Source organism: Gouania willdenowi, chromosome 21 (assembly GCF_900634775.1).
Source record: "Gouania willdenowi chromosome 21, fGouWil2.1, whole genome shotgun sequence".
Lineage (NCBI taxonomy): Eukaryota > Metazoa > Chordata > Actinopteri > Blenniiformes > Gobiesocidae > Gouania > Gouania willdenowi.
This window is the reverse complement of record NC_041064.1, coordinates 38,790,949-38,813,794: the sequence shown is the minus strand read 5'-3', so window position 1 is coordinate 38,813,794 and position 22,846 is coordinate 38,790,949. Positions and strand designations below refer to the sequence as shown.

General features: G+C 38.0%; 1 pseudogene; it reads right to left on the bottom strand.

The window, feature by feature from the left end:
* LOC114455724 (glycerol kinase-like) overlaps nucleotides 1–21,795 on the bottom strand; it is a 29,720-nt pseudogene extending 7,925 nt beyond the window's left edge.
* Between the last annotated feature and the right edge of the window lie 1,051 nt (nucleotides 21,796–22,846).

The window sequence follows — 22,846 nt, the reverse complement described above, 5'->3', positions numbered from 1 at the left end:
GAATCAAAAACCTGCCAGCCAGTCTTATTTGTGATAATTTTAACCGTCCTCCAGGCCCTTATTCTGAATTTCTATCAGAATTCTCTGAGTTTATATCAAACTTAGTCCTCAGTTCTGATAAAATACTGATAGTAGGAGATTTTAATATCCATGTGGACAAAGATAGTGATAGCCTGAGCTCAGCCTTTATGTCCCTAATAGACTCAGTTGGCTTTTTTTCAAACTATTAATGAAGCTACTCATCGTTTAAATCATACTCTTGATCTTGTTCTAACATATGGCCTTGATATTAATGAACTTAAAGTCTACCCTGAAAATCCTCTGCTATCAGATCACTTTTAATATCTTTTAACATTATCCTAGAGGATCTCGCACTGTGCGAATAAAATAGTTAGGAGTAGAAATCTGTCCAATAGTGCTGTGGCTAAATTTAAAGAGGCCATTCCTGCTGCCTTAAACTCAGTGCACCATCCAATTAAATAACTATGATATTAATTATAACCCCTCTCAACTGGATCTGTTTTGTCGATAGCTCTGCTAGTCTACTAAAATCCACCTTGACTCAATTGCCCCATTGAGGGAAAAAACTATTAAAGGTCAGAGGAAAGCTCCGTGGTTTAGCTCTGAAACTCACACACTCAAACAAACAACCCGTAATTAGAGAGAATGTGGCGCTCCAATAAACAGAGGAGTCACGAATACTTTGGCAAGAAAGCCATAGTAAATACATGACAGCCTTACGACATAGTCGATCTACATACTACTCCTCACTAATTGAAGAAAATAAAAATAATCCGAGGTACCTTTTCAGCACTGTAGCCAGGCTAACACAAAGTCAGAGCTCTATTGAGCCCATGATTCCTCTAGCCCTCAGCTGTGAGGACTTTATGACATTTTTTAACGATAAAATTCACAAGATTAGAGATAAAATTAGCCACTCCCCTGCCTTCACCTGGCCTGCTGTACCATTAAATGTAAATAGGCCTAACCTAACCTGTTTCACACATATAGGACTTCAGGAACTTAACTCTATTATTTCATCCTCCAAACCATCGACCTGCCTTTCAGATCCGATCCCAACTAAGCTGTTTAAAGAAGTTGTTCCCCTGGTCTGCCCATCTTTGTTGGAGACAATAAATATATCCCTATCAATAGGCTACGTGCCACAGTCCTTTAAAGTAGCTGTAATCAAACCCCTTCTCAAAAAACCTACTCTTGATTCCAGCACTTTAGCAAACTACAGGCCTATATCTAATCTTCCTTTTATTTCAAAGATTCTTGAGAAAGTTGTGGCAGCTCAGCTCTGTGAATTTCTTCAAACAACAGCCTGTTCGAGGACTTCCAGTCAGGTTTTAGAGCTCAACACAGCACAGAGACTGCTTTAGTTAAAGTAACTAATGATCTACTCTGGGCTTCAGATGAAGGACGACTCTCAGTGCTGGTTTATTAGATCTTAGTGCAGCTTTTGACACTACAGATCACTATATTCTACTACAGAGATTAGAGGAATTACTTGGAATCACAGGGACTGCCCTAAACTGGTTTAAGTCCTACCTATCTGATAGGTACCAGTTTGTACACGTGAATAATAAGTCTTCTGTGTACACTAAAGTAAGCTACGGGGTTCCTCAGGGCTCTGTGCTAGGTCCAATCCTCTTCTGTATCTATATGATCCCCCTTGGTAATGTTATGAGAAAATACTCTGTTAACTTCCACTGCTATGCTGATGATACCCAACTGTATGTATCAATGAAGCCAGGTGAGACAAATCAGCTATCTAAACTTGAGGCCTGTCTAAAGGACATTAGGGCCTGGATGGACCAAAATGTTCTTCTTCTTAACTCAGACAAGACTGAGGTCATTGTACTGGGCCCACGACACCTTAGAGAAACCTATGCTAGCCTAACTGCCCTAGATGGCATTACTCTGGCACAAAGCACAACTGTTAGAAACCTTGGGGTCTATTTGATCAGGATTTATCCATCAACTCTCACATAAAACAAACTTCAAGAACTGCCTTCTTTCATCTCCGTAACATTGCTAAAATCAGATCTATCCTGTCTCAGAGCGACGCCGAAAAACTAGTCCATGCTTTGTTACCTCTAGACTGGATTATTGTAATTCTCTTTAGCAGGCTGCCCGAGCAAGTCGCTTAAGACACTTCAGCTGGTTCAAAATGCTGCAGCACGTGTACTGACTAAAACTAGGAGAAGAGATCACATTACTCCTGTATTAGCCTCTCTGCATTGGCTTCCCATAAAATATAGAATAGAATTCAAGATTCTTCTTCTCACTTATAAAGCCCTAAATGGACAGGCACCAGTCTATCTCAAGGAGCTTGTAGTGCCATACAATCCCCCCAGAACACTACGCTCTCAAAATGCTGGACTACTCGTGTTCCATTCATCTCTAAAAGTAGTATAGGAGGAAGAGCTTTCAGTTATCAGGCCCCACTTCTCTGAACCATCTACCAACCACGGTTCGGGGGGCAGACACCCTCTCTACCTTTAAGGTTAGGCTCAAAACATTCCTCTTTGATAAAGCTTTTAGTTAGGACCAGCTCATAGCTCATAATTAAGATGCAATAGGCATAGACTGCCGGGGGGGGGGGGGGGGGGGGGATCTGGCATGCTCGGTTGGAGAGAGGTTGGAGAGGGCGTTAAGAGAGAGGTCATTTAGGTTAGAGAGGGACCGGAGAGGGCCCCATTCCTCTTTCAAACACTCCCCTCTATGTCTGCTTCTTCCCTTGTGTGTTTGCTCCTGTTCTCCTTCTGGCTTTTGTCTTGCAGGTCCGTGGGATCCTCAGTGTGGAGTTACAGAGTCTCAACAACTCTGTCTCCACCCTTTTCTCTGCACACACCCAACACAGCATAACGTGGATGGCTGTTCATCATAGGAATGGGATCCACACAAGGTTCCTGCTGCTTAACAGAAGGTTTTCCTTGCCGCCATGATGAATTCATGTTGGGTGTGGGATACATATGTATGTGTATATACGTATATATGCATATGTGTGTATCCATAAAATGAAGAGTCCGTCCTTAAGACTGCTCTACTGTAAAGTGCCTTGAGATACCATTGGTTATGATTTGGCGCTATACAAATAAAGATTGATTGATTGATTGATTGATAGTTTAACACAAACTTGTTCTGATTCTGGTTTTATTGAGTCACAACAATGTGATCACAGATGTGCACAGTCAGCATTTAGAGCATCTATAATGATAAACAAACATATCATAATCAACTTATTGTCTTTATCTGCTGTACTTATGCAGGTGTAGTTGAAGCTAAGTAGCTTAGCAAATGCTAACAGTAACACAGTCATTGTTAAACAATAAAACGTCTTTGATAATGACCTGTGTTCACTAATGTCACAGATTCCCGTGACTCTGATGAAGACGTTATAGTTGTTCAGCTGAATATTTACATATGATAGGATATATTTATACCATGTCAACAGTCAAAACATGGGCTTCATTATAGGACAAGTGCTCATGGCTAAACTGTTACGTAATCAGTGACGTACTGACGTATTGTGGTGACGCAAGGACGTGGCTCCAACTTACCGCTGCTGTGGTGGAAAACCAACGGTTTCTTCAGCTAAACAGGAGGAGCTCTGAAGTAGCACGAGCTCCAACTATAGCTCCGAACGAAAAGCCCATGCTCTGGTGGAAAAGCCCCACCAGTGAGTCCAACGCTCCTCGTCTCCCCTGGGACACCAGCCTTGATAAGGTACCGGTCCTGCTCCACCACCATTGTCTTCCTCTGCTGTCGTGTGCCTCCCCATAGCCCAGTCCGGCTCTACTCTCCCCAGAACCACCATGAGTCCATTCTGCTGATGTTCTGTCCACCTCTTCCTTTGCCACATCTAGAATGTTCAAAGCTGCTAGAGCTGAGACTAACCTATGGACGTGTGGTTCCATTGATAATCCACTGATACAACAGGACCTTCATCATCTCCAACATGTTATTACGCTATGAAAACCAAACTCACCAATGGCGTTGTAGAGAGGCTCCCCAGTGTCTTTGTCCCACACTACAGTCGTCTCTCTCTGATTGGTCACTCCCACAGCTTAGAGGACACGAGAAACCATCAGCTTCTTATCACTATCAATGATCAATGATCCATCAATCAATCAATGACCCACCTTTAATGTTGGAGATGTTGATGTTTAGCTGCCGCAGTTTGTCACACGTCGTTTCCACACAGTCGTAACAGACTTTAAGATTTCTCTGGGATCCTCCTCTACCCACCTACACACACACACACACACACACACACACACACACACACACACACACACACACACACACACACACACACACACACACACACACACACACACACACACACACACACACACACACACACACACACACACACACACGGCTGATGATGTCACATGTAACAACAGGGACGGCGTCTCTGAAGGTCCATTTATAGAAATGTAAACAAAGGCTAAACAAATCCATTTGTATTATTTAATTCCCTCACCTAATGAGAATCCATAAGAGAATCAGTAAAGAATCGAATCCATAGGCAGTATAAATAATGAAATCGGAATCAGGATCCTGCGGAAGAACAAACTGGAGCAGAAGCTGATGGTGTCCTTCAACAGGGCGACATAGAATGTGTGCTTCACTGGGAGCACCAGCAGCAGACAGGAGGTGATCAACACCACCCAGAAGATCATCAGCTGCCCAACCTGGAAGAGCCGGTTCAGAGCCGTCCTCTCTGACCCCTCGTTTTGTGTTGATCTTACGTAACTTACTAAATATTGCCTTTTGTCAACCACTTATTTGTGTCTTTAGTTACAAAATTATTATCCATATACTTATAACTTAAACAATACTGGTTTGATACTTCTTTGGAACAAAATTGTAAAAGGATTTTTGTAACATTTACTGTTAGTGCTCACCAAGGTAAGTTTTAGTGGTTCAAATGTAAATGTATTTGTATCTGGCATTGTATACTTAATAGGTTAATAACCCTATTCAAAACTGTAACAAAATGTACATTTCTTCATTTCCTGATGTCAGTTCCGGAGCTCAGTGCACATTAGCTCAGGGAGCAGGAGCTGAGCGTGGAGGTCTGCAGCTGGACTCTCTTAGAATAAAGTCATCCTACAATAGGTCACATGATTGAATATCCAGTAGGAAATAGTAAAACAAAAGGTTCTTGATCTTAAAACATGACATTGGCTCAATAACAGATGGCACAGTAACTTTGCCAGTCATCACCAGTAAACTCCACCCACATTTCCACACACCCATGCCTATGACACTAGCCTACTGTACAGCCCCACCCCCTTTTATTCCCTCCCACCCATATCACACAGGATTATGATAAATGTGGACACAAACCTTTTTCAGATACATTTTACTTGTTGAAGCCAGATACCTTTTAACTTTCACCAGCTTGTCCATATCGACGACAGGTTCTGGGCAGTGGCTGTTTTCATAGCATCATTGAGATGTCCGTGCGTCAGGTGATAACGCACTACCGATGTATTAATATTTATCACGGAAAAGGCCTTCTCACATAAATATGTTGTCCCGAAACATACAAAGTATTTTACCTGCAAAGGCCATAATAATTGTGTATTCTGGTGAAAAGGATCGGTAGAATGAGCGTACGTATCCTTCAACAGCGCGCAACACTGCAGTTCAATCAATTCTGTTTGCGTCGCCTCTGGGACCTCTGAAACGTCTCGGCACAACCAACGCACATCGTGTGATAGGGAAGGCCATGATGAATGTCATTTTCCAATAAAAAAGCATAAAATTGCCTATGGTTAAGTCCTCTGGCTCTGATAAAATTCAGTGTCAATAACAACAAGCATAACATGGTCCATTTACAGAGTCTTGCAGCACAAAACATCTTGGTGCAGTTTACAGTGAAAGTTACAAAATACTGCTCTGGATTACCACATGTACCTTTTCTCTCAACTTCACAACCACTCCAGCCTTTCTCCTTATCATTGTATTGTATTTACTGTATTTATTTTCATCTCATAGATCATAGAAGGTGCACCGTCGGTAGCCACACTGACAATGCGACTCCAGTTCAACTCCAGATTGTCAAGGGCCCCGACAAGGCTAACAGACACGTCGTTGGCTGTGGTGGTGTCTGTCATTGGCACAACTGAAACAAACTCCTCAGTGATATTAAGGGAAGCATCCACTCCACGAATAAATATCTCCAACTGGGCTACATCAGTCACGTCAGTGCTGTCATCGACAGCAATAGAGAATAACGATAAAGGACTTAACCTTGTCTTTTATGGAACATAACATAACAACCCTGGATCAACCTGTTCATGGACATAATATTTTCATTTAAATGTTCACCTGCACTACTCATCAATGCACTACTGCACTGTTATCTTATTATTATTATTATTGTATTTTTATTTTATTTCATTATTATTATTATTATTACTATTATTATCATCTTGTTATTTTGTTTAGCTTGCACATATTAGTCTAACTACTCTTATATTTATACTTATTCTAGTTGATTGTTATTATTTAATGATACACTATCTGAGAGAGCACAGGTCACCAAGACAAATTCCTCGTGTGTATTCATACACAATAAAGTTGATTCTGATTCTGATTCTTTTAGTTGACTCTTCAAATCACCAGAAAGTTCTTCAACTCTCTCCATCACTGTAGGCCTGGATAAACGTATGTTAGCTAAAGCTTGTCAGGACACACTAGCTCGGCTACCTTTAGCCTGCAGGTCTTGACTGATGCACCCTCTGAGAAAGGCTTGGATGCCTTTGCAATTTCCCAAGCGATGATGTAGCTTACCTTCACTGCTCTTTAAAATGAAATAAAATGTATAGTTAGAACAAAATTGAGACACTTCTCTTTCAGAAACAGTGCAGTAAAAAATAAAAAGAAGAGTTGAAGAAGATATGCATAAAAATAAACTAAACCTCATGTGTATCTCAGCATTTGGAGAACACGGCTTGCTGTTTCTGTAGGGATGATGCTAGCTCGTTTAGCTTTTGAGTCCTACGGTGTGGTTTCATAGTGTAATGTGATATTGTTCTCCTTGCTACAGCCACTTGTTGAGGACAAATAAGACACAGGTTTGCCTCCTATTTCCCAAAATAAATATTTTTTCTTTCCATCTTTCAAGTCATTTAACCCTGAACTGCTCCCCAGGCCCTGCAAAATGGCTGCCGACTGCTCTCCAGGGATGGGTTAAATTGCAGAGGACAAATTTCAATATATGTGTAACAACAAATACATGACCAATAAAGTTTTAAAGCCCAATTTAATTTAATTTAATTTGAAAGATGCGACCTTCAGTGTTGACCTTCCTCTTTTTTGATAACATAACATCTTAATAGCGACTAGCTTATCGTAGCCGTCAGTGCCGTTATACTGGTCAGTGTACAGCGCTACAGCAGCTGAGGTGGGGCACCAGCAACATACCTACTGACCGATTCTACAAAAATGTAATACAAAATAAAACATTAGATTAAAAAAAAAAAAAAAAAAAGCTCTATCATATCAACCACGGGTTGGATGTGATGTACAATCGGCCGAGTCCGGCCCACGGGCTGTAACCATGGCATCCCTGTGCTAAACCTTGATGCTAATGCTAAGCCTTCATGCTAATGTTAATGCTAAGCCTTCATGCTAATGCTAAGCCTTCATGCTAATGCTCAGACTTAATTCTAATGCTAAGCCTTCATGCTAATGCTAAGCTTTCATGCTAATGCTAAGTCCACAGACAGGACTGAACACACTCACCCTTCTTCTGGAAAGATCTGCTTGATCTCCACCTGGTGCTGACTCAGCATTTCACCTGTGTTAGCATTGAACACCTGAGGAAGAGCACAGAGCAAGTGAGTCTAATAAACTATAATATATATATATATATATATGTGTATATACACATATATAACAGTCACATATTTATAACAGGAACATATACACAGTAACTTACAGTTGAAACCAGAAGTTTAGATAAACTGTACAAAAAGACATTTATTTTCTCACTGTCTGAAGTTAAATCAGATTAAATCTCTCCTGTTTCAGGTCAGTTAGAATTAACATTATTTCATTTTGCTAATGCCACAATAATGAGAGAGAGAATTTCTTAGATCATTTTTTATTACTTTCTTTCAGGACAAAAGTTGAAATTTCCTGAGTATTTAGTAAAATTGCCTTTGAACTGCATGACTTGTTAAACATTTTGTGTTTCCTTCCACAAGCTTCTCACAGTGCTTTGATGGAATTCTGGCCCATTCCTCCTGACAGAACTGGTGGAACTGAGTCAGGTTTTTTGGTCGCCCACACCTTTTCAATGGTATCCAGATCAGGGCTTTGGGTTATTTGGGTTAACATTTTCTCCAAATGTAACGGTGGTCATTACGGTCAAACAGCTTCGCTTTATTTATTTATTTCACTTGTCTGCACATGCTGTCAAAGGTCAACACTACAATAACAATAATAATAATAATAATAATGATAAATATAAAGGATGAGGGATAAATAAAGGATAGATAGAGAATAAAGGATAAATATAAATATATATATATATACAGTGCAGCAGATAATGTCATCATGGAGGTGGTGATCGGGTGGGGGGGGGTTCAGTGGGTGACTTGGGGTATACATATATATATATATATATATTGAAAATAAGGGCTATAAATATTTATGAAATATTATAATTTTCTCCAAAATAGAAAACTCGATGCATCTTAAATCTCGATATATCGCCCAGCCCTAATTCCTAAATTATAAAATAGTCTAAATAAAAACATAAATGTGTTTATGAATCATATGTTTATTTAATATATTTATAGTTTATATACAAGTCAACACGTTGCATATTTACTGTTAATTTCACATTGTTTGTCTTTAAGTTAAACATTAACATTTTATTTTCGGCATGTACAAAAAAAAAAAAAAAAAAAAAAAAAAAAAAAAAAAAAAAGTGAATGTAACCATGTCGGAAATAAACTGAATAAATAAATAAATAAATAAATGATATATTTTATTATAATGTCTCATACTCACTCAGGTGGTTCTCTGATATTCACTAATGACTTATTAAACACATTTATTACAGACTTTACATTATTTAACACTTTATAAACAGTGTATATTTGTGGAGCTTGTGATTGGATGATTTTTCATGGTGACTTACGTGGTTCCTTCTGCTGTGGTAGACGTTATAATATCAGTTATTAATCTAACAGAACGTGTAACTGTGTCACATCCTGATGGTCTTTATGAAGATAAACTCTATGTTATATTTTACAACATATTTACACCAGTTCTTGGTTTTTATCACCAGAACGTCTTAATTCATCATCTCTGTTCTGTTGGTTCTGAGAACTGTCACTCAGACCATTTCAGGAGGAAGTTCTCACGAGGTTAGTGACGGCGTTCAGTTTAATAAGACATCTATTAATTATTACATCAAAATACGGGATATTTATGGGAAAATACTAATACGGGAAGATGGCGGGAAAGAGGGTAAAATACGGGAGTTTCCCTCTAAAACAGGTATGATCCAGACCAGCTGGGAGTGAGTGAAGTGTCCATGTAGGAGGCACAGCTTCACTTCAGTGTCATCAGACTACAGGACATGTCTCCAGAAGTTATGGTCATTGTCTTGATGTATTTTTTCATGTTTCTTTAGGAGTAATGGCTTCTTCAACGCCTTTCAGTCCATGTCGGTGCAGGACTCGTCTCACTGAGGATAAAAACAGCTTCAGCCAGTATCTTCACAAGGTCTTTAGCTTTTGTTCTGGGGTTCATTTGCACATTTTGGACCATCTCCTTCCTGAGCGGTGTGATGACATTCCCATGATGTTTATATTTGCGTATAATGGTTAGAGTTATTGTAGCGACTCCAAAGCAGCCTTGTCACTTGAGAGGAGATGAATGGGTTTTGTACCTGTCAGACGCGCTGTTGCTATGGCGAAGAAGCACACTGAGTCTTGAAGTTGAGTTTTCCTTTCGTCTTTTAATTTAACAGCAGCTTTCACCGCTAACACACACTGGATGGGTTCGTGTACAGCTTACGATATGTAGAAGCATGTGAACAAAGTGAAGCGAAGCGTTCAACAAGAAATACGAGCTCTCCTCTCTCATCTGACATACATGCCTTTTGAACTACCGCCCTAAACCACCCCTCATGTGACCCCGCCTCCCGTGCGTTACCACAGCAACCAAACACCGTGTCACACATACACCATTATCCTATATTATGGCTCCTACAGTTATTATGAGTCTTTTTGCACAGTATATGTAAACTTGTGGTTTAAACTGTATATAACAGTATAATATACAACAGGAACATATATAACAGCCAAAAAGTGTTTTTTTTATAAGTTAGTAGTGATGAAAACACTTATTATTATTATTATTATTGTTATTATTATTAATAACTCCTCATCACGTCACTGATGCTAAGCAGTCAAAATAAAAAGACTTATTAAGTCTGTTGACCACACTTTAAAGAACTGGTACATTAGGCTTCTCCCCCACTCTCCTCTGCTGTATGTGGACACGTGATGTCATCACACAGGGAATTGGGCGGAGCTACAACATTATGATGAGTTCAGGGACAGTAAAGTGTTATTATTTTATGGGTTAATGACTCAGACTTTGATCTTTCACTGACCTGAAAAGGATCAAACACATTTAACACATGTTCTGATGATCAAACCAATAGAACAGGATTCGGATCAATACTGACTCCAGCTTGGCTTTGTTTTTAAATTATTTTTCATGATCTAGAAAACATAAAAACTGATGAGTTTTTCATTTTGTAGTTTGTTAAAAGTTCCTCTAGGACATATTTACACATTTCTGTGCCATGTTTGGATTTGAAGCCAAATTGATTATCTGTTGAAATAATCAATTTATTGATCCTTTCTAGGATAATGTGTTCAACCACTGTTAATGTTATTCTAGTAAGATCAATAGATCTATAATTTTGTGAGCACTTTCCTGACTTATCTCTGGCCACATGAACCATTAGAACAGTCATCATAGAGTCTAGAAGGAAGCCATGTACTAAGAAAACAGAGAGGCATAGAGCAAGAAACGGTCCTAGCCTTTAGCTAGCAGAGTCCAAACCTGTAAACTAGATTATAGTTTAACTTGTTTCCTGTGAGTGACCTTAGTGTCTGTTACTGACAAAGATCATTTACACCTAAATATATTAACTAAACCTAAACTTTAAATTAAAGCAACTTAAATATATATTAAAGGAACATAGGGCAAGATTTGAGTAAAAAATAAACATTAATGTTAAGTTTCTAAATGCTAATGGGTGATGAAGCATTCTAAACATATTTCTATCTATTGCCTTCAACAGATTGTGATACATTTTGTTCTGCTGTTCTGGGCCAGAACAGTTCTGCAGACGTGACGTCACATGACGCTGATGCGCATTCTCCACGGTTTGGAGATGTGTCCCAATACCGGAAATAAAGAAGAATGAGAAAAAGACGTCTTGGAGACTGAAAGAAGACAAGCACATGGACTAAACTACTGTTTGGTTCCACAGATGTACGCAGAGGCATGTGCACAGGTCTTAGAGTAAACAGTCACATGAACGGCGGGTAAATCAATAACCGTGTCACAGTATCAGTGTCTCGCACAGACAAAGTCAGCAGTCGTCTCTCTGACATCCTCCTGTGACTTTCTCTAACCATCGATGCAGACACACACACTCCTTCACACAGCACAGGATAAACCAAAAGGCTGATTAACTGATGAAGACTTAAACTTCCAATCAAGAACTGGATGCAACACTGAAACAAACCAGCACCTCAGCCTGTCAGTCGTAGACCGATAATGGCTCCTAATCACTGATCCGTCGCTGGTGCACAGACTGCTTCACCCGTGCGACACACGCACATATGGAAACACACTGGAAACAAACAGGCAGACACACACAGAAGCGCACAGACAGCGGTGTTGACAGATGGGGAAACACACACACACACAAAGATGGGGATCTACACACGCTACAGTGATCAGGCATTAACATCAGATCCCCTGTCACTCAGACACCTACACTTAAAGAAAAATACAAACAGCTGACCTTGACTGATGACTACAGTTACACTAACGACCGTGGTGTCACCATGGAGTCAGATTTATACATCCTGCCCTTTGCTCCTTTAACTAAACCTAAACCTTAAACTGTTTACACAGCTCATAACTCTTTATGATTCTATGATCAAAGATCATCAGATTTACTCAGAAGTCAAAGAAAACTCAAAGTCTAATGGTTGAACTTTTCAATGACTAATGTTGTCAATAGATTGAAAATATTGTGCGATTAATTGATTATGCTCTGTGATTAATTAATCCCTTTAATCTCACCAAAAAATTTGCTGAAAAACACCCTCAACTTGAGATATTTTCATTTAATGACATTACTGTAGCAGATCAAAACATTTATGTATAACAAATTGTTTATAAAGTCATTTATTGTTTGTTTTTAACAGACTTGACTGTTAACATTCCTCTGTATGTGAGACTATAAAGAGCTGTAACACCTTTAGTTTAGACCACCAGGGAAATATTGATGTATTTTATCTACAATCTATCTATACTATAATCTATACTATAATACAAGAAAGGTATGTGTGTCACTGCACAGCTCCTCACCCAAGCTAGGGTCACATGTGCGGCCAGGGCCAATCACTGCGCACACAGCCAAGCAGAGGGAGGGGCATCTGAGCAGCCGTGTTCACACTGATAAACTAGCAAAGCTCTTAAGTCTCACTGATTGGACCTGATGTGAGTCACTGATGTGCATGCATAACCCTAACCCTAACCCACACACAACAACAATATTAAAATGACTCAAAATACTCAAAATTAAATATTTATACAAAAAATACACAAAATGATTACAGAATCACTACAATGGCAACAAAAAACCATAATTATACAAAAAATGCACAAAAACACAACAGAAAGATACAAAAATACACATAATGACTCAAAAAAACATACATTACAGAAAAATACACAAAATAAAAAAATATATGTAAAAATTAGTAAAGAAAACACATTTATTATGTACATGTGCCATAGAATAAAACCAGATAAATCACACACACTATTTTACTTTACACCCACAAATAATCCCTTTATAACACTACAGAGCACAGAGTATGTACACCTCTATGTACATCCAACCTTCACACACATACTCATTTGGTCATAATTGCAAACTGTTGGACATAAACACGTTCAACTCCTTCGAGCTTCAGATGTGTAAGGTTGGAAATGAACACTCTTTTTACTGTGTTTTAATTACCAACCTCCTGGTCCTGCTCGTTTATTCCTAGATGAATTCTCTGAGTTTATGTCATCTATTGTTAAACTGGAGAGTGTATTTAATTATTGGTGATTTTAATTTACATGTTGATAATTCGTCCTGTCCTATGGCAGCTGAGCTGATGTCTCTAATGGACTCTTTTCACTTTGTGCAACATGTGTCAGGTCCAACACACACTAAAGGTCATACTTTAGATTTGGTCTTTTCTTTTAATCTGTCAATCACACTGGTACAGACTACTTCTAATGTGAAAAAGCAGAGACTCATTCTTAATGAAGCAGCAATCAGTGGATTTTCTGCCTCTTTTGATCCAACTACATTTACTAGTTGTGATGATGTTGACACTTTTATGTCAAACTTTAATAGCCATTGTTTGTCTGTTTTGGACACAGTAGCACCAGCTAAAAATACTCCAGGCTCTAATAAGAAACCTTGTCAGTGGATGAATGAAGCTATTTTTAGCTTTAGGAGAAGCTGCCGAAAAGTGGAACGGTTGTAGAAAACCACTAAACTAGAGGTGCACAGACTCTATTTAAAAGAAAAGATAATGGAGCTAAATGAATTAATAAAGCATGCCCGCTCTGCTTATTTCACTAATCTTGTTTTGCAAAATAAGGGTTAGGGTTGTTCAATACTAATGAAAACCATCATTGTCCCATGTGTCTGTACACACACAGGAGGACTGTAACATTTTTTTTTTTACTTTTTTGTAAACAAAGTACAAGACATCAGGGCTAGCATCACTCCTCCCTTGGTTAGCTTGTGCACTGCATCAGCCCCTGTGAGCTCATGGATCTCCTTCACTGCTGTCAGCCTACAGGATGTTCAGGTTTTAGTAGGAAAGATGAAACCCTCATCGAGCACTGTAGACATTGTTCCTACTTCTCTGCTTTTAAATGTTTCATTTTATTCAGTTTATTTTCGACATGGTTACATTCACTTTCACATTTATTTTTTTTTGTACATGTCGAAAAAGGAGACGAGAGAAGCATTTTGCTTATCTAAGTCCTGTCCCCTGTTTTGAACACAGAAAATATACATCAAAGCTTGTCTCTCTGGTCAAACATTCTTAGGTTGTTCTGAACACAATATCATTTCATTTTTTTTTTTTTTTATTTATTTTCTTTCTTTTTTTTTTTTTTTGTCCTTTTTTGCGTAGGATTTATTCTCATCTGTAGTCAGTGTTGTCTTTTTTTATTCCTCCTCCTCTCTATTGTTGTTCGTGTCGGCGTTGTTCCCTGCGGATTTCATTCCCAGACGTTGTTTGCGTTCCTCCAGTTCAAAAGAAAAGTTCATCTTCTTTCGAAGTACCTTGATATCTTCAGAAAGTTTTCTTAGCATACGAAGGATTAGAAAGACACCTTGTTGCTAGTCAAGCTTGTAGCTTGTTTTGTCTCTACATCAAGGTTATTCCAGCTGTTGATAGCTGTATTTTCCAATGTTAGATTTAACCCTTTCTTGTATAAACACATTACTATGTCTTAGTTCATAAGCAGTTTGTTTGTATGTGAAACGTTTTTGTATTTGATATGGGAGTGTTTTAGGTGAGGCCCTAAATGCGAGAATTTGTGTGTTGTAGTGTATTATTTCTCTTTTTTTTTTCTCTTAGGAGATTCTTGATTTTGTTTCTGTATTTTTTGTATCGTAGTTCTGTTTTCATTTATCATATATTGTAGTTATTGTGTCTGTGAATGTTTCATATGCAATGTTCACATCTTGTTTTGTAAAAACTTCCTTCCACGTTTCTGTTCTTATCTGTTGTTTAAAGTTTTCTAGCTGTTTTTCTCTTTCCAGTCTTTTGTATGTTATTGGTTTGTGTGTTTCTGGGTGGATGTTGTCATTAGTGTTAAATATTGTAAATATTGGTAAATGGTCGAAGATGTCATTTATTATTATTCCATTGGTTAGATCTGAATTTTGTATGTTTGTGAAGATGTTATCTATCAGTGTTGAGTTCGATACAGATTATTATGTTCTCTCCCTTTGGTCTCGTTATTTTTACTGTTACACATTCCATTACTCCTTCACAGTTGTACTCATCGATTCTAGTATCTCCATTTCATTGTTATCTTTTATGTATAATGCCACCCCACCACCTGGCTTACATAATCTGTTCTTACAGACAAATTTATATCCTTTTATCGTAAAGTTCATACCTTTTTGTCCATTTAGCCAAGTTTCGGACAGTGCTCTTGGTTTCCACATTTAATTCAGGGTCTGTAAAGTAAGCACAGTCTGAGTCTTGTTTCCAGTGTTTATATTGATCTGAGTCCATATCCATGATTACCATCAGTAATGTTGTTGTTTAGGTGGATCCTTTGTATTTTCCCAAGTCTTCCATCGTTGTGATGAAGATTGGTTTTCTGTTCGCTTCTCCCAGTGGTGTGATGTAAATCCTGCAGTGTCTTGTCCACGTCTTTAGAATTTTTCCTCCTTTTTTTATTTGGCGTGCCTTCCATGCGATGCTTGCGTTTTGTTTTGTCAAGTTTTCATTCATGAACACCTTCGTTTCCTTCAGTTTCTTGCCTTGCTTCAGTAGCTCTCCTTTAAATTTCACATTCGTGAAGGTGATTTTTACAGCTCTGGTGTCATTACGCTTTGGCAGGAGTTGGCAGGAGTTGATGTTGTTAGGGTTCAGGACAATGTCCTTCGTTTCCAGGTAATCCATGACCTGTTGTTCAATCGATTTTGTGTCTTCGTCACGCGCGTAACTCCTGGGTGTTATCTTTAGGCCTGTAATGACATCTTTCTCGCTTTCCTTTTGTTCCAGCTCTTCAACCCTCACGTTCAGCAGTTTTATCTCTTCAGCATTCATTACATTCTGTTGTTTCAGTACCTTTACTTCACTTTGAAGGCTTTCCAGTGTTTTTTCCAGCGTCTTTTCCAACGACTTTATCTCGGCTGTGAACTTCAAAGATAGATCGTCTTTGAGGTTTTGTATCATCTCCTTGACCTCTTCCAAACCCGGATCAGGTTCTGCAGGGCCTTTTTTTAACCATTTTTCTTTTCGTCTTGGGCCCAAGTTTTCTTTTCATGCTGTTAATCTCCCAAGGTCGTGTAATCGGAGCGAGTGAAAACACATCTGCTCTCTCCGAAGACCAGAGACAGCTTTTAGTTTTTGATGTTGTTGGTCCTTAGGTGGTAAAATTAATAAACCTCTCACTTTTATCTGGCTCTGTCTCCAGCTTTTTTAAACATGTGATAATAAACCTCATTCTTAAAAAACCCAATCTTGATCCGGGGGAGCCTATAAACTACTGACCCATATCTAAGCTTCCCTTCATGTCTAAAATCATGGAGAAAATGGTTGCTAAGCAGCTAACCTCATACATGGAACAGCATGATATTTATGATAAATATTAATCTGGTTTTAGATCAATCCACTGAAACTGATCTTCTGAAAGTTTCTAGTGACGTGATGATGTCACTGACTCTGGTCGTTACACAGTTTTAGTTTGACTTGATCTGATGCTGCCTTTGATACAGTAGATCATAGTATACTGGTTGATCCACTTACATCTGAGATGGTTTTCTGGTGCTGTTCTCCAATGGTTTACATCTTATATTAATGGAAGAACCTTTAATGTTACTATTAATGATGTAATGTCTAATATGTCCAACCTGTCATGTGGAGTAGCCCAGGGCTCTGTTCTGGTTCCTGTTTAGTTTTTATTGTATCTGATGCCTCTTGGTCGATCAGCCATGGTTTTAAAAATATATCTTATCATTTTTATGCTGATGATATCCAGTTGTACTGTTCCTTTAATGACTCAGCGTTTCACTTTTTATCAGAGTTCTTAGACTGTATATCCTGTATCAAAAACTGGTTGTTATCAAATGATCTCCAGATAAATTAAACATAAACTCTGATCATGTGATTAAAAAGTCTCTTGGTGATCTGGGCTCATCTGTTAAAACCTTGTGTTTGATCAGTTCATGTCTTTGGAGGGTCACTGTCATCTACTGACTAAAAACTGTTTTATCATCTGACAAATATCTCTAAAGTCAGACATTTATGATTAAAATCAGATCTAGAACTGGTCATACACACATTTATATCATCACACATGAACTATTGTAATTTTAATGTTTTAATAAGTCGACCCTAAACAGACTCCAGATCGTACAGACGCTGCTGTCAGACTTTTAACTGGTGCTTCTAGAACATCCCACATTACCACCATTCTTTCTACTCTGCACTGGTTCTAGTGAAGTTTAGAATAAACTATAAATATTAGTTATTACATTACATGAGCGTTACATGGTCAGACCCCTCAATATATCTCAGACTTGTTGTACCCCTACACTTCAGGGTGAAGTCTTCAGTCTTCAGACCAGGGTCTCCTAAAGACCCTAAAACTAAATGTAAAACCAGAGGAGACCTGGTGTTCCAGACTCTGGAATAACCTGCACCAGTCTCTCAGGGAGCTCAACTGTGTGGTTACTTTTAAAAACTGTTGAAGACTTTACTTTACAGAAAAACTTTTAGTTACTGGATTTGAAATTATTATTATCCTCAATGTTTCTGCTCTTAAGATGTTTATGCACCCATGTTTTATTATTCTATTATGACGTTGCACTTGTATTTTTACTACAACTCTGTACAACCCTAACCCTAACACTGATTTTATCTGCAAAAAGCGCTTTATAAATAAATTACTTACTAGTAATAGAAAATACAAATGAAATAAAACATCAGGTCCATATGTAGTGATATAAGTTAGCACATCATAAATAGTAAAAACACAATACAATTATTGAATACCAAACTTGCTGCTTTTTCTCTCCTTCAGATAATATAAAATAAATAAAACAGACTCATCAATCACAGTGCTGTAAATTAGCACATCAAAATTAGCATTGTTCATCACAAAATATAAAGTATTGTAATAACATAGCCCCACATCCTCTACCACAGAGTGGTCGACTGTCCACTCATTAATCACTGACTTTGTTCATTTGTCACTCATGGATTTATTCATTTTGGTTCTGAACCCTGTCTGACCATTGTCCCTGCTAGCTGCTACATGTTAGTATTGAGGTGTTAGCTGCTACATGTTAGCATTGAGGTGTTAGCTGCTACATGTTAGCATTGAGCTGCTAGCTGCTACATGTTAGCATTGAGGTGTTAGCTGCTACATGTTAGCATTGAGCTGCTAGCTGCTACATGTTAGCATTGAAGTGCTAGCTGCTACATGTTAGCATTGAGGTGCTAACTGCTACATGTTAGCATTGAGGCGCTAGCTGCTACATGTTAGCATTGAGATGCTAGTTGCTGCATGTTAGCATTGAGGTTCGAGCTGCTACATGTTTAACATTGAAGTGTTAGCTGCTACATGTTAGCATTGAGGTGTTAGCTGCTACATGCTAGCATTAAGGTGTTAGCTGCTACATGTTAGCATTGAGGTGGTAGCTGCTACATGTTAGCATTGAGACGCTAGCTGCTATACGTTAGCATTGAGGTGCTAGCTGCTATATGTTAGCATTGAGGTGCTAGCTGCTACATGTTAGCATTTAGGTGCTAGCTGCTACATAGTTAGCATTTAGGTGCTAGCTGCTACATGTTATCATTGAGGTGGGAGAGCTCCCCTGGAAGGCTGGAGGCTAGCTGACCTCCGCTGATCCACAAACTCTTTCTTGCACAATTTTTACCCAACTGGGCTTTAATTTTCCATCCAGTGTTTTTAGTTTTTTACTAAAATTAACGCCCACAAAAACTTCTCCTCAGCTTCTACCGTTGTACTCGATGTATCAGTATTATGGATATACCGGGAACACGTGCAATGAAAGCGTTATTTCTTTCTGTAATTATTTAATCACAATTAACACGTTAAAGTGACAGCCCTATAAATGATGCCAAATGGTTTAAATATAGAAACTAATTATTAATATTATTACTATAAATCACTATATAATATGTTCTCTTCATCACTAAAATATGTGAGATTAATTAAAAAGATTAGTTAGACATTCTGCTGAGTGTCCTGGACCATCCAACCTTCCATCCCACCATCCCACCATCCATCCATCCATCCAACCATCAATCTAACCTGATTAATAATCTCACTTCTATTGTCAACAAACACTAAACTGGTCTTTACTCAACATATCAGAGAACACAAAGTATGAAATAAAAGCTGTGATGTGGATGTTTGAGATTACTGATCTATGTGTCATATCTATTTCTACAGTATATACATATATATATATATATATATATATATATATATAAAAATTAGGGCCGGGACAATGTGTTAACGTAATCGATAACGTCCACGCAAAAAATACGTCGATGCAAAATATGCGTACCGATGCGTTGTCTGACCAAAACAAAGATGGCGGCGTTGGAGAATAACTAATGAGAGTGGCTCCTCCGAGTTTCAAAAGTGCAAGACAGTGAAGACACGCACTTGTTCCCTGTAACCCTCGTCCTTTATCCCGGGTGTGACCGGACGGCAGCACGTCAACGGGACAAGGAGGAAACACCCACCATGACATCATCAGCAGCGCGCGCACGCATGCACGCACGCACGCGCACACGCACACGCACACGCACACACACACACACACACACACACACACACACACTATTCTTAAGGTAAAAGGTAACTATTTTTTGTTGGAAAAGCACTTTCTGTATTAGCATTTAAAATCTAGAGTTAAAGAAAAATGTGAGTATCAAAGTGTATTATTTTAAGTTGTTATTTTCATGTGAATGAAGAATTAAAGATACTTTTTATCAGTAAGCTAGGCCTGTGTGTTTACAACATAAATGTTAAATTGTGTTGGTTGATGAAGGACACCATGACAGGCTGCTGGCTCCTCCCACTGCCTTTTATTTTTTATTGAATGCTACCTCTGACTCTGAACACATTATTTATTATTTATTTATTATTCTTACTGAACTTTATTTTATTTTGGGTTGAAGTTGAGGTGGAACAGGTTCTAGTTCCTGGAACCTGTTCATGTTTGTAGCTTTAGATATGAGACAATAATAATAAAACATGTGATGTATCACATCTGTAAATATGATAATACACGTGATGTATCACATCTGTAAATATGATAATACACGTGATGTATCACATCTGTAAATATGATAATACATGTGATATATCACATCTGTAAATATGATAATACATGTGATATATCACATCTGTAAATATGATAATACATGTGATATATCACATCTGTAAATATGATAATACATGTGATATATCACATCTGTAAATATGATAATACACGTGATATATCACATCTGTAAATATGATAATACACGTGATGTATCACATCTGTAAATATGATAATACATGTGATATATCACATCTGTAAATATGATAATACATGTGATATATCACATCTGTAAATATGATAATACATGTGATATATCACATCTGTAAATATGATAATACATGTGATATATCACATCTGTAAATATGATAATACATGTGATATATCACATCTGTAAATATGATAATACACGTGATATATCACATCTGTAAATATGATAATACATGTGATATATCACATCTGATTACCCTTAAACAGAACTGTTGGCATCAATAGAAAACAATGAGGATGTAACATTATTTAACTTATCATCATATTTCTAACGTTAACGTTAACGTTAGTGTAATAAAAGAATGTCATCATCTCCAATAGAACCACAGCTTTATGTTTATCATTTAACCAAATAAAACAAACCTTCTTCACATTTATCACAGGCTTTAATTACAGTAATTCTCCACAAACAGATTAAAGAAAATACAGTAAAATATTTATAATGTATTTATATACAAACTAATATTTATCTTTAGAAGAAGGGAAACATTTGTAAATTTAAATTAAGAAGACTTTCTATACTTAAATGGTTTTTAAACGGTAAATGAACATTATATATATATATATATATATATGTTTATGCCTAATATCAGCTCATTCACACATTCACACACCGGAACTGAAGTACCGTGAAACTTATTAAAATAAAAATGCTGAATAACGAACAATATTTTAATATCATAACATATTTTTATCTTCAATAATTCATTAAACTTCAGTTGCGTCACGTCTCTGACGTCACTTACCAGAAAACGCGTGGAGCTCGTGCCCTGGTCTATGGCGCCAACGAGCGGATCCATCACGTGCGTCCGGTTCGGTTCGAGCTTTACCGGTCCGTGAACCACCGACTGACGGACGGACAGACGTCCTTTACCGGTCCGTGAACCACCGACTGACGGACAGACAGACGTCCTTTACCGGTCCGTGAACCACCGACTGACGGACAGACAGACGTCCTTTACCGGTCCGTGAACCACCGACTGACGGACAGACGTCCTTTACCGGTCCGTGAACCACCGACTGACGGACAGACGTCCTTTACCGGTCCGTGAGAGTAACGGACAGACGGAGACTCAGCCGACGTGGCAACATGATTGGACGTTGACAGCAGGTGTGACAGGATTTGGTCCAATCAAGTTTGAAGGCGTGGTCACAGCGAAGAGAACGTCCACGTCACTCAAAGCATGAACGACTTTAATTAGTAATGAAAATAAAAAATATATAAAATAAATGAATTAAAAAAACAACAGTTAGAAATGAAAATAAAAAAATGTCATTAATCGAAAATAATAAATAATAAAATAAAATAAAACAAGAGCTACTAATGAAAACAAAAACAAATAAAATAAGAAGCAGTAATGAAATAAAAAACGAAATAAAAAACAAGAGTTAGTAATGAAAAAAATGAAACAAGATAAAACATAAGAGTCAGTAATTAGTATTCAATGTGACGCCATTTCAGTCTGTAAATAAACATTACAGACAAACATACACATTATAAACAGGACGATCTTATAATAAAAGCAAGAAAGTTCTGTGTGTGTTAGTGAGAGAGAGGAAGATAGTTTAAGGCTCTTTCACAAATTTTGAGCTCCTGTGGCGTTTCTATTTAGAGGAAACGTACTTTTTGACTGTTCCTTATTTGTAATTACATTTCAGAAACGTTCATTTTTATTTTATTTTGAAATTACCGTGGACTCAACATGGTTACAACGGACGGAGGGTTAGACTGGACACTGAGATACTAGCAAAGACAAACGCATTTCAATCCGATGTGAGTCACTGAGTGCGTGCATGTGCGCGGCTGAAGCGCGTGCGCGTGTGTAAGCCCACAGGGGAGTAGCGAGTCACACACACACACACACACACACACACACACACACGATTTATAGATGAACTTATTCTCAGTCTGCTCACTAAGTTACATCTGTTTGTATATTAATTACTAACCTTGGACGATAAGCACCCCTGCACTAAGAAATGTTCAATAAATAGATTTATTTGTATGATATTACGTCTTCTCAGATTCTACCTAAACCGCAGCATTGGTGCAAACGTTATCAATTAATCATGTTCATGTCTCATAGAATTAAATCAGTGAAATCACACACTATTTTATTTTGCACCCACAAATAAACCTTTTATAACACTACAGAGTAT